Source organism: Scyliorhinus canicula, unplaced genomic scaffold (assembly GCF_902713615.1).
Source record: "Scyliorhinus canicula unplaced genomic scaffold, sScyCan1.1, whole genome shotgun sequence".
NCBI lineage: Eukaryota > Metazoa > Chordata > Chondrichthyes > Carcharhiniformes > Scyliorhinidae > Scyliorhinus > Scyliorhinus canicula.
In genome coordinates, this window is record NW_024056036.1 from 106,809 (window position 1) to 117,067 (window position 10,259).

The 10,259-nt window shown below is 46.0% G+C and overlaps 2 non-coding genes across 2 annotated transcripts; both read right to left on the minus strand.

Annotated features, from left to right (window-relative positions):
• Positions 1 to 5,825: 5,825 nt before the first annotated feature.
• Positions 5,826 to 5,898, minus strand: trnav-cac. The gene has a single exon. It is a non-coding gene; the product is annotated as a tRNA-Val (tRNA).
• A 2,384-nt stretch (positions 5,899 to 8,282) lies between these two features.
• On the minus strand, positions 8,283 to 8,355 carry trnav-cac. The gene has a single exon. It is a non-coding gene; the product is annotated as a tRNA-Val (tRNA).
• Between the last annotated feature and the right edge of the window lie 1,904 nt (positions 8,356 to 10,259).

Below are 10,259 nucleotides of genomic sequence, written 5' to 3' on the forward strand. Positions count from 1 at the left end.
TCAGATCAATTGAGATCGCTTCTAATTTCTTTGTTAAAAAGAAATGAAAGCAAGCTTCGCCAGCCTTGTGCAAAGATTTGCATTATGCCTTCTATTCTGATATATAACGTCCGCACTTTCTCCGACTTCTTAACAATGTTCATACTTTGTCCTGCACAGGATTTGGCCAGAGCCGACAAAGAATTCTACAGATTTAGTGTCACTTGCCATTTTGTATCATCTGACATGAACATCAACAGCACTAAAAGCTGAGTCTAAAAAGCTCCAATTTGTGTTTCTGGGAACCATTCGTACCTTGTGTGTTTCAGCGCTCGCGGAATTCTTTCAATGGCCGCATTCTAACAGCAATGAGATAAATCCGGCAGCAGAGGGCGCCACGTTCAAGCAGGGGCGTGATGACGTCATGGGGGTTGCACTGTCAAAGCCGATAGGTTTGGGAGACTTGGTGATGTCATAATGGGGTTGGTAGCCTGGGTGATGTCACAATGGGCCTGGCCCCCTGCATTGTGTGGGTGGAACAATGAACTGAACAGAGCCCGGGGTTCCCTCTCTCAATTTCTGACTCATCCCATTCCCATTCACTCACAGAGATTCAGCCGGACATGTTTCTGGCGGTAAGTACTGGATAATGTTCACCATGACAGATTAGCTGACAATAGATTGTAATAATTAATGATCAGAAATGTCTGTCTGGTGGGCAGAGGGGAGGTTCCACAAACCCACACATTTACAAACAAATTTAGGTCACTTATGTTTAAACTCTTGATATTTGATTCCTCCACTATCGCAGGCGGACAATGCGCAGATCCAGTAACTCAGTCACCGGTGACAAAACCCGTATCAGAAGAGGATTCGGTGCAATTCCATTGTCAATATTCAGAGCCGGACACTCGCTACATGCAATGGTATCATACGAAAGCGGCACAGCCACCAATCTGGACTATTCGCAATGTATTAACTCTGAAGAAAGATGCAGTTTCAGGACGATATCTGGCGGCTGCTGACAAGCCTGAACAGAACGGTTACCTCAATATAAGCGCCCTCAGTGTGGAGGGCGGGGCGGTCTATTACTGTGCAGTGAGGCATAGCGTTGGATATAACATAACGCCCCGGAGAAAAACCTCAGCGCGTATTTACTCGACAGACAAGCTTTATTCAGTGTCATTGCTTGCGGGAATAATTTCACGGAGGAGTCAGGTCTATCAATCGCAGTTATATTGCTGTCTCTGTTCTTGTACAAGTCAACATAGAGGCAGTTTGGTAAATCATAAGGCTCATCTCCATGCGGCGATTTCCACAGTAAATTTAAACTTGAAATACCCAGTACTAGCAGAGGTAGTGAAAACTATCTGATGTGGAGCTAATAATACCGAAAACTATGGATATTCTTTCCAAAACTTAACTCAGGTGGGCCCAAGGCCACTGAGTCTCCGCCATCCCATCCTGTAATGAACCTGAAAATCTGAGAAAGTCTGCAATGCACAATAACCATTTCAACAGAGCGCCACCGAGCAACACGATTATTATTATCGTGCAGGACCATGTGAAGTTTTGGTGTATGGTTTAGCCTTCAACAAAAATATAACATTTTCGATCGATGTGGACCATTTCTACCCAATGTTAAGGCGCCATCCAGGTCAGGGGCAGACTTCACCAGCTAAGAGACGGAGAAGCAGGTTGAGTGCGTCCCAGGGGCTATGACGACTCCAGCAGTTAGAAAACACCAGAAGCGCCGCAGATGTGAATTTGTGCGGCCCACACAGCTCCTCACATTCTCACACTTGCTGTACTCTCGCAGTTGTTGATTAATCTGCCATTGACTGCTCCTCCAGACATATCTTTTCTTTATTTGTTTCTTCCATTTCTCTGACAAAGAGTCTGGCACAGACACGGCGGCACGAATGGCCTCATACTGTGCTGTAATCATTCTCTGATTCGACGCTAACCTCACCCTGTGGCCAGCGAACCCAAGGCCTTTTCTCATTTAATCTCTCCTGACTTGCCCCCTATTAGAGCCTTTTCCTGTTGTTCTGTTTCCAGCCTCCGGGGGTTCGCTTGGTTAAAACGTCCGACATTTCTAACCTGTCCCGGTTTTAATGAAAGGTGATGGTGAAAGACGAACTTTGTTTTCCTGTCGACAAATGCCGCCTGACTCCCTGAATAGTTCCAGTATGTACCGCTTTCTCCGCAGAGGTTGGATCGACTTTCTATGGCAATGGCAGTATGCTGCGGTTGCTTTTCAGTGGCTCGTTGGTCTAGGGGTATGATTCTCGCTTCGGGTTTTTGAGTCTCGGAATTTGCGAGAGGTCCCGGGTTCAAATCCAGGACGAGCCCTTCGATGAGGTTTTCCGTTGGTCAAGCCTCATGTTTTCTTCATTTCTTTGCAGCGCAGACGGCGGGATTCATTCACATTGTGTTTGCTTTGAGAAGCTGAACTCAAACTGCATGGAAGCAAGACGTTCCCGAGAAGCTTGTCTATGTGTGGGCATTCACATTTCTATTGACTAATTCTGGTGGACTCAGACAGCTCTTTGTCCCTTTCATTTTATCAGTTCAACAACTTCAGACTGTGAACTCTCACTTCCCCCTCCACCACATGTTTTTTTCCAACAACTAATCATTCCTTCCATTGATATGTTTTCCCCTCAGCATTGCCCCCCTCCCCCCAGCCCATACCATCCTACTTCAGCAATCTGATCCCTGTTTGTAATTGTTCTCTGGCGCACTGCTTACCTTTGTTCTGCCATTAACACATTCTGACAGCTTGATGCGCCATCAGCACCTTTCATATCCTTGATTAGCCTCATTTACATTGCCTTTTTCTTTCTGCCCGAGACATTTTCGTCATTTCCCACCTATTATTAGCCCTCTATCGAGGCTCAATACAGCCCACCCTACCCCCCACCCACCACCCACAATCGTCTGAATCTCCAATTCCAGTTCTCCAGCTTTGACAAAGAGTCCACTTGACTGGAAACGACAGCTGCCATTTCGCTCCCCAGAGGCTGTCAGACCTGCTGAGATTATCCAGTATTTTCTGTTTTTGTTTCCGTTTGAAGCATCCGCAGTAAATTGCATTTGTCATACATTTAGACATGTTTGAGATGGTGATTAAATATGTTCATTTGTAAATCGCTGAAATTCTGTTGTGGATGAACTAGCTGCTAATATCCGAGGTGTGCCAAGATATGAAAATTCTTCACCTCTCATTGCCTGCCGAAAATTCAGTGCTTGGGCCTTAATGTTCAATTCAGTTTAGTGGCTCATGTGAGACGAAATTTCATAGTCCTGGAACACACGAGATTCCGGCAACATTCAGGAAACAGAATTATTTTGTGCCCAATAATTGTGCAAACTTTTCTCACACGAAATGCTAAATGTTGGATGTTATTGTCCGGTTTTGAACCGGGGACTTTTCGCGTGTGAGGCGAATGTGATAACCACTACACTACAGAAACCGCTGGCAAGCAACGGACGTGCGGAATGTACAACCTCACTGTGTTGCTGCAGATTCTGATGGTCTGTTTGAGAGGCCAGGTCCCTTGTTGCAAGCGACAGCTGTTTCTTAAATTAACAGATGTCTCAACATATAAAGCCGTGAGATGTAGAAATTATATCGAAATTAACATAAGTTATATTTTGCTGAATGTCGGTCTCAAATTTGTGCTCTTTGGTCCCGAGGTCTGGTTCTCGTTTAAGGATTTTCAAGCAATGCCTATGGGAGTGGTCGTGGGTTTAAATCCAGGACAGGCTCTTTACTCCAGGTCAGGGATTACGAATTGTTTGCGATGCTGACGGCAGGGCTGATTTACATTGGCCCACTCTGAAAAAGATTTCTCAGGACTCGGAATGTTTACGTCGTTTCTCTCCCCACAGATGATGCTCGAGAGAGAGAGAGAGAGAGAGAGAGAGAGAGTGTCTGAGCTGGAGTGCGTTTGGATAAAATTGATGCTCCAGATCTGTGTTAACCACAGGGACGTGACCCATCTAATCCACAGAGCCAAAGTGGAGAATTAAACTGACTGGAGAGCTGGGTCTTAACGCTGACCTCCCGGACCTCGGCGTCGTGAAATGTTCCAAAGAAGCTCAACAGCCACTCGAGGAACAGCAGCGCATCTTTCCACTGGGCTCAATACAGCTTTCACACTCAGTGTGTGTTCAGCAGTTTCACACTGTAAATGCTGCAACCATTTTGTGTGTCGTTCCATCGCAGATTTGGATTTCAATCTTGTTTCCATTTGTTCTTTGTGTCCGGGCGGTAGTTGTTGATCAATCTGCCATCGATAGCTCCTCCAGACATATATTTTGTTTCATTGTTTCTTCCATTGCGCTGACAGAGAGCTGGCACAGACACGGCGGCCGGAATGGCCTCATACTGTGGTGTCATTATTCTCTGATTTGATGCTAACCTAACTCTGTGGCCAGGGTCCCAAGGCGTCTTCTCATTTAATCTCTCCTGGCTTGCCCCCTATTAGATCCCTTTCCTGTTGTTCTGTTTCCTCCCTCCGGGAGTTCACTTGGTTAAGACGTACCACATTTCTAACCTGTCCCGGTTTTAATGAAAGGTGACGGTGAAAGACGAACTTTGCTGTCCTGTCGACAAATGCCGCCTGACTACCTGAGATGTTGCAGTACTTTTGGCGTTCTCCGCAGATGTTAGATTGATTTTCGATGGCAATGACAGTATGCTTTGACTATTTTTGCGGGGCTCGTTGGTCTAGGGGTATGATTCTCGCTTTGGGTGTGTCGCTGTCGGAATTTGCGAGAGGTCCCGGGTTCAAATCAAATCCGTTGGTCAAACCGCATGTTTTCTTCATTTCTTTGCGGCGCAGGCGGCGGGATTCATTCACATTGTGTTTGCTTTGAGAAGCTGAGCTCAAACTGCATGGAACCAATACGTTCCCGAGAAGTTTGTCAATGTGTGGGCATTCACATTTCTATTGACTAATTCTGGTGGACTCAGACAGCTCTTTGTCCCTTTCATTTTATCAGTTCAACAACTTCAGACTGTGAACTCTCACTTCCCCCTCCACCACATGTTTTTTCCATCACCTTATCATTCCTTACATTGATATGTTTTACCCTAAGCATTGCTCACCTCCCCCCCAGCCCATACCATCCTACTTCAGCAATCTGATCCCTGTTTGTAATTGTTCTCTGACGCACTGCTTACCTTTGTTCTGCCATTAACACATTCTGACCGCTTGATGCGCCATCAGCACCTTTCATAGCCTTGATTAGCCTCATTTACATTCCCTTTTTCTTTCTGCCCGAGACATTTTCGTCATTTCCCACCTATTGCTAGCCGTCTATCGAGGCCCAATACAGCACTCCACCACCCCCACCCCCCACCCACAATCGTCTGAATCTCCAATTCCAGTTCTCCAGCTTTGACAAAGAGTCCACTTGACTGGAAACGACAGCTGCCATTTCGCTCCCCAGAGGCTGTCAGACCTGCTGAGATTGTCCAGTATTTTCTGTATTTGTTTCCGTTTGAAGCATCCGCAGTAAGTTGCATTTGTCATATATTTAGACATGTTTGAGATGGTGATTAAATATGTTCATTTGTAAATCGCTGAAACTCTGTTATGGATGAACTAGCTGCTAATATCCGAGGTGTGCAAAGATATGAAAATTCTTCACCTCTCATTGCCTGCCGAAAATTCAGTGCTTGGGCCTTAATGTTCAATTCAGTGTAGTGGCTCATGCGAGACTAAATTTCATAGTCCTGGAACACACGAGATTCCGACAACGTTCAGGAATCAGAATTATATTGTGCCCAATAATTGTGCAAACTTTTCTCACACGAAATCCAAAACGTTCAATGTTTCTGCCCGGTTTCGAACCGGAGACCTTTCGCGTGTGAGGCGAATGCGATAACCACTACACTACAGAAACCGCTGGCAACCAATGGACGTGCGGAATGTACAACCTCACTGTGTTGCTGCAGATTCTGATGGTCTGTTTGAGAGGCCAGGTCCCTTGTTGCAATCGACAGCTGTTTCTTAAATTAACAGATGTCTCAACATATAAAGCCGTGAGATGTAGAAAGTATATCGAAAATAACATAAGTTATATTTTGCTGAATGTCGGTCTTAAATTTGTGCCCTTTGGTCTCGAGGTCTGGTTCTCGTTTAAGGATTTTCAATCAATGCCTGTGGAAGTGGTCGTGGGTTTAAATCCAGGACAGGCTCTTTCCTCCAGGTCAGAGATTACGAATTGTTTGCGATGCTGACGGCGGGGTTGATTTACGTTGGCCCACTCTGAAAAAGATTCCTCAGGACTCGGAATGTTTATGTCGTTTCTCTCCCCACAGATGATGCTCGAGAGAGAGAGAGACAGTGTCTGAGCTGGAGTGCGTTTGGATAAAATTGATGCTCCGGATCTGTGTTAACCACAGGGACGTGACCCATCTAATCCACAGAGCCAAAGTGGAGAATTGAACTGACTGGGGAGCTGGATCTTAACGCTGACCTCCCGGACCTCGGCGTCGTGAAATGTTCCAAAGAAGCTCAACAGCCACTCGAGGAACAGCAGCGCATCTTTCCACTGGGCTCAATACAGCTTTCACACTCAGTGTGTGTTCAGTAGTTTCACACTGTAAATGCTGCACCTATTTTGTGTGTCCTTCCAGCGCAGATTTGGGTTTCAATCTTGTTTCCACTTGTTCTTTGTGTCCGGGCGGTAGTTGTTGATCAATATGCCATCGATAGCTCCTCCAGACATATCTTTTGTTTCTTTGTTTCTTCCATTGTGCTAACAGAGAGCTGGCACAGACACGGCGGCCGGAATGGCCTCATACTGTGGAGTCATTATTCTCTGATTCGATGCTAACCTAACTCTGTGGCCAGGGTCCCAAGGCCTCTTCTCATTTAATCTCTCCTGATTTGCCCCCCATTAGAGCCCTTTCCTGTTGTTCTGTTTCCTCCCTCCGGTAATTCACTGGGTTAAGACGTACCACATTTCTAACCTGTCCCGGTTTTAATAAAAGGTGATGGTGAAAGACGAACTTTGTTGTCCTGTCGACAAATGCAGCCTGACTCCCTGAGATGTTGCAGTACTTTTGGCGTTCTTCGCAGATGTTAGATTGATTTTCGATGGCAATGACAGTATGCTTTAACTTTTTTTGTGGGGCTCGTTGGTCTAGGGGTATGATTCTCGCTTTGGGTGTGTCGCTGTCGGAATTTGCGAGAGGTCCCGGGTTCAAATCTAGGACGACCTCTTCGATGACGTTTTCCCGTTGGTCAAACCCCACGTTTTCTTCATTTATTTGCGGCGTAGACGGCGGGATTCATTCACATTGGGTTTGCTTTGAGAAGCTGAGCTCAAACTGCATGGAACCAATACGTTCCCGAGAAGCTTGTCTATGTGTGGGCATTCACATTTCTATTGAATAATTCTGGTTGACTCAGACAGCTCTCTGTCCCTTTCATTTTATCAGTTCAACAACTTCAGACTGTGAACTCTCACTTCCCCCTTCACCACATGTTTTTTCCATCAACTTATCATCCCTTCCATTGATATGTTTTACCCTCAGCATTGCCCCCCTCCCCCCAGCCCATACCATCCTACTTCAGCAATCTGATCCCTGTTTGTAATTGTTCTCTGACACACTGCTTACCTTTGTTCTGCCATTAACACATTCTGACCGCTTGATGCGCCATCAGCACCTTTCATAGCCTTGATTAGCCTCATTTACATTCCCTTTTTCTTTCTGCCCGAGACATTTTCGACATTTCCCACCTATTGCTGCCCTCTATCGAGGCCCCATACAGAACTCCACCAACCCCCCCCCCCCCCCCCCCCCCCCCAAAATCGTCTGAATTTCCAATTCCAGTTCTCCAGCTTTGACAAAGAGTCCACTTGACTGGAAACGACAGCTGCCATTTCGCTCCCCAGAGGCTGTCAGACCTGCTGAGATTATCCAGTATTTTCTGTTTTTGTTTCCGTTTGAAGCATCCGCAGTAAGTTGCATTTGTCATACATTTAGACATGTTTGAGATGGTGATTAAATATGTTCATTTGTAAATCGCTGAAACTCTGTTGTGGACGAACTCGCTGCTAATATCCGAGGTGTGCCAAGATATGAAAATTCTTCACCTCTCATTGCCTGCCGAAAATTCAGTGCTTGGGCCTTAATGTTCAATTCAGTGCAGTGGCTCATGTGAGACGAAATTTCATAGTCCTGGAACACACGAGATTCCGGCAACATTCAGGAAACAGAATTACTTTGTGCCCAGTAATTGTGCAAACTTTTCTCACACGAAATGCTAAATGTCTGATGTTTCTGCCCGGTTTCGAACCGGGAACCTTTCGCGTGTGAGGCGATTGTGATAACCACTACACTACAGAAACCACCGGCAGTGAATGGACGTGCGGAATGTACAACCTCACTGTGTTGCTGCAGATTCTGATGGTCTGTTTGAGAGGCCTGGTCCCTTCTTACAGACGACAGCTGTTTCTTAAATTAACAGATGTCTCAACATATAAAGCCGTGAGATGTAGAAATTATATCGAAATTAACATAAGTTATATTTTGCTTAATGTCGGTATTAAATTTGTGCTCTTTGTTCTCGAGGTCTGGTTCTCGTTTCGGGATTTTCAATCAATGCCGATGGGAGTGGTCGTGGGTTTAAATCCAGGACAAGCCCTTTACTCCAGGTCAGAGATTATGAATTCTTTGCGATGCTGACGGCGGGGTTGATTTACATTGGCCCACTCTGAAAAAGATTTCTCAGGACTCGGAATGTTTCCGACGTTTCTCTCCCCACAGATGATGCTCGAGGGAGACAGTATCTGAGCTGGAGTGCGTTTGGATAAAATTGATGCTCCTGATGTGCGTTAACTTGACAGGGACTTGACCCATCTAATCCACAGAGCCAAAGTGAAGAATTGAACTGACTGGAGAGCTGCATCTTAACGCTGACCTCCCGGACCTCGGCGTCGTGAACTGTTCCAAAGAAGCTCAACAGACACTCGAGGAACAGCAGCGCCTCTTTCCACTGTGCTCAATACAGCTTTCACACTCAGTGTGTGTTCAGCAGTTTCACACTGTAAATGCTGCATCCATTTTGTGTGCCCTTACATCGCAGATTTGGGTTTCAATCTTGTTCCCACTTGTTCTTTGTGTCCGGACGGTAGCTGTGGATCAACCTGCCATCGATAGCTCCTGACGCACATTTTTGTTTCTTCCATTGCGCTAACAGAGAGCTAGCACACACACGGCGGCAGGAATGGCCTCATATTGTGGTGTCATTATTCTCTGATTTGATGCTAACCTCGCTCCGTGGCCAGGGAAGGCAACGCCTTTTCTCATTTAATCTCTCCTGACTTGCCCCCTATCAGAGCCCTTTCCTGTTGTTCTGTTTCCTCCCTCCGTGAGTTCAGTTGGTTAAGACGTACTACATTTCTAACCGGTCCCGGTTTTAATGAAAGGTGATGGTGAAAGACGAACTTTGTTGTCCTGTCGACAAATGCCGCCTGACTCCCTGAGTTGTTGCAGTAATTTCGGCGTTCTCCGCAAATGTTAGATCGACTTTCGTTGTCAATGACAGTATGATTCGGTTGCTTTCGAGGGTTCGTTGGTCTAGGGCTCTGATTGTCGCTTCGGGTGTCTCGGTGTCGAAATTTACGAGAGGCTTCGGGTTCAAATCCCCGACGAGCCCTTTTCTGTTGGTCACGCAGCATGTTTACTTCATTTCTCTGCGGCTCAGACGGCGGGATTCATTCACATTGGGGTTGCTTTGAGAAGCTGAGCTCACACTGCAGGGAATCAACGCGTTGCCGGGGAAATCGAAACATTTTCGATCAACTTGTCGATGAGTGGACATTCACTTATCTCTATTCACTAACTCTGGTGGATTCAGGCATCTCTCGGTCTGCTTAATTTTATTCTGCACACTTCACACGTGTTTTTTTCTATCAATTTATTTTCATTCGTTCCATTGGTATATTTTACCCACACAATTGGCCCGCTCCCCTCCCCCCAGCCTATACCATCCTACTCGATCAATCTGATCCCTGTTGCCAATTGTTCTCTAATACACTGCTTACCTTTGATCCCATTCTGACGTCTGAATGCGCCACTATCAGCACCTTTCTCGGCCTTGATTAGCCTCATTTACATTCCCTTTTTCATTCTGTCCGAATGTGATAATCACTACACTACAGCAGTCAGCGGACGTGTGAAATGTGCAACCTGACTGTGTTGCTGCAGATTCTAATTGTCTGGTTGAGAGGCCAGGTCACTTATTACAAGA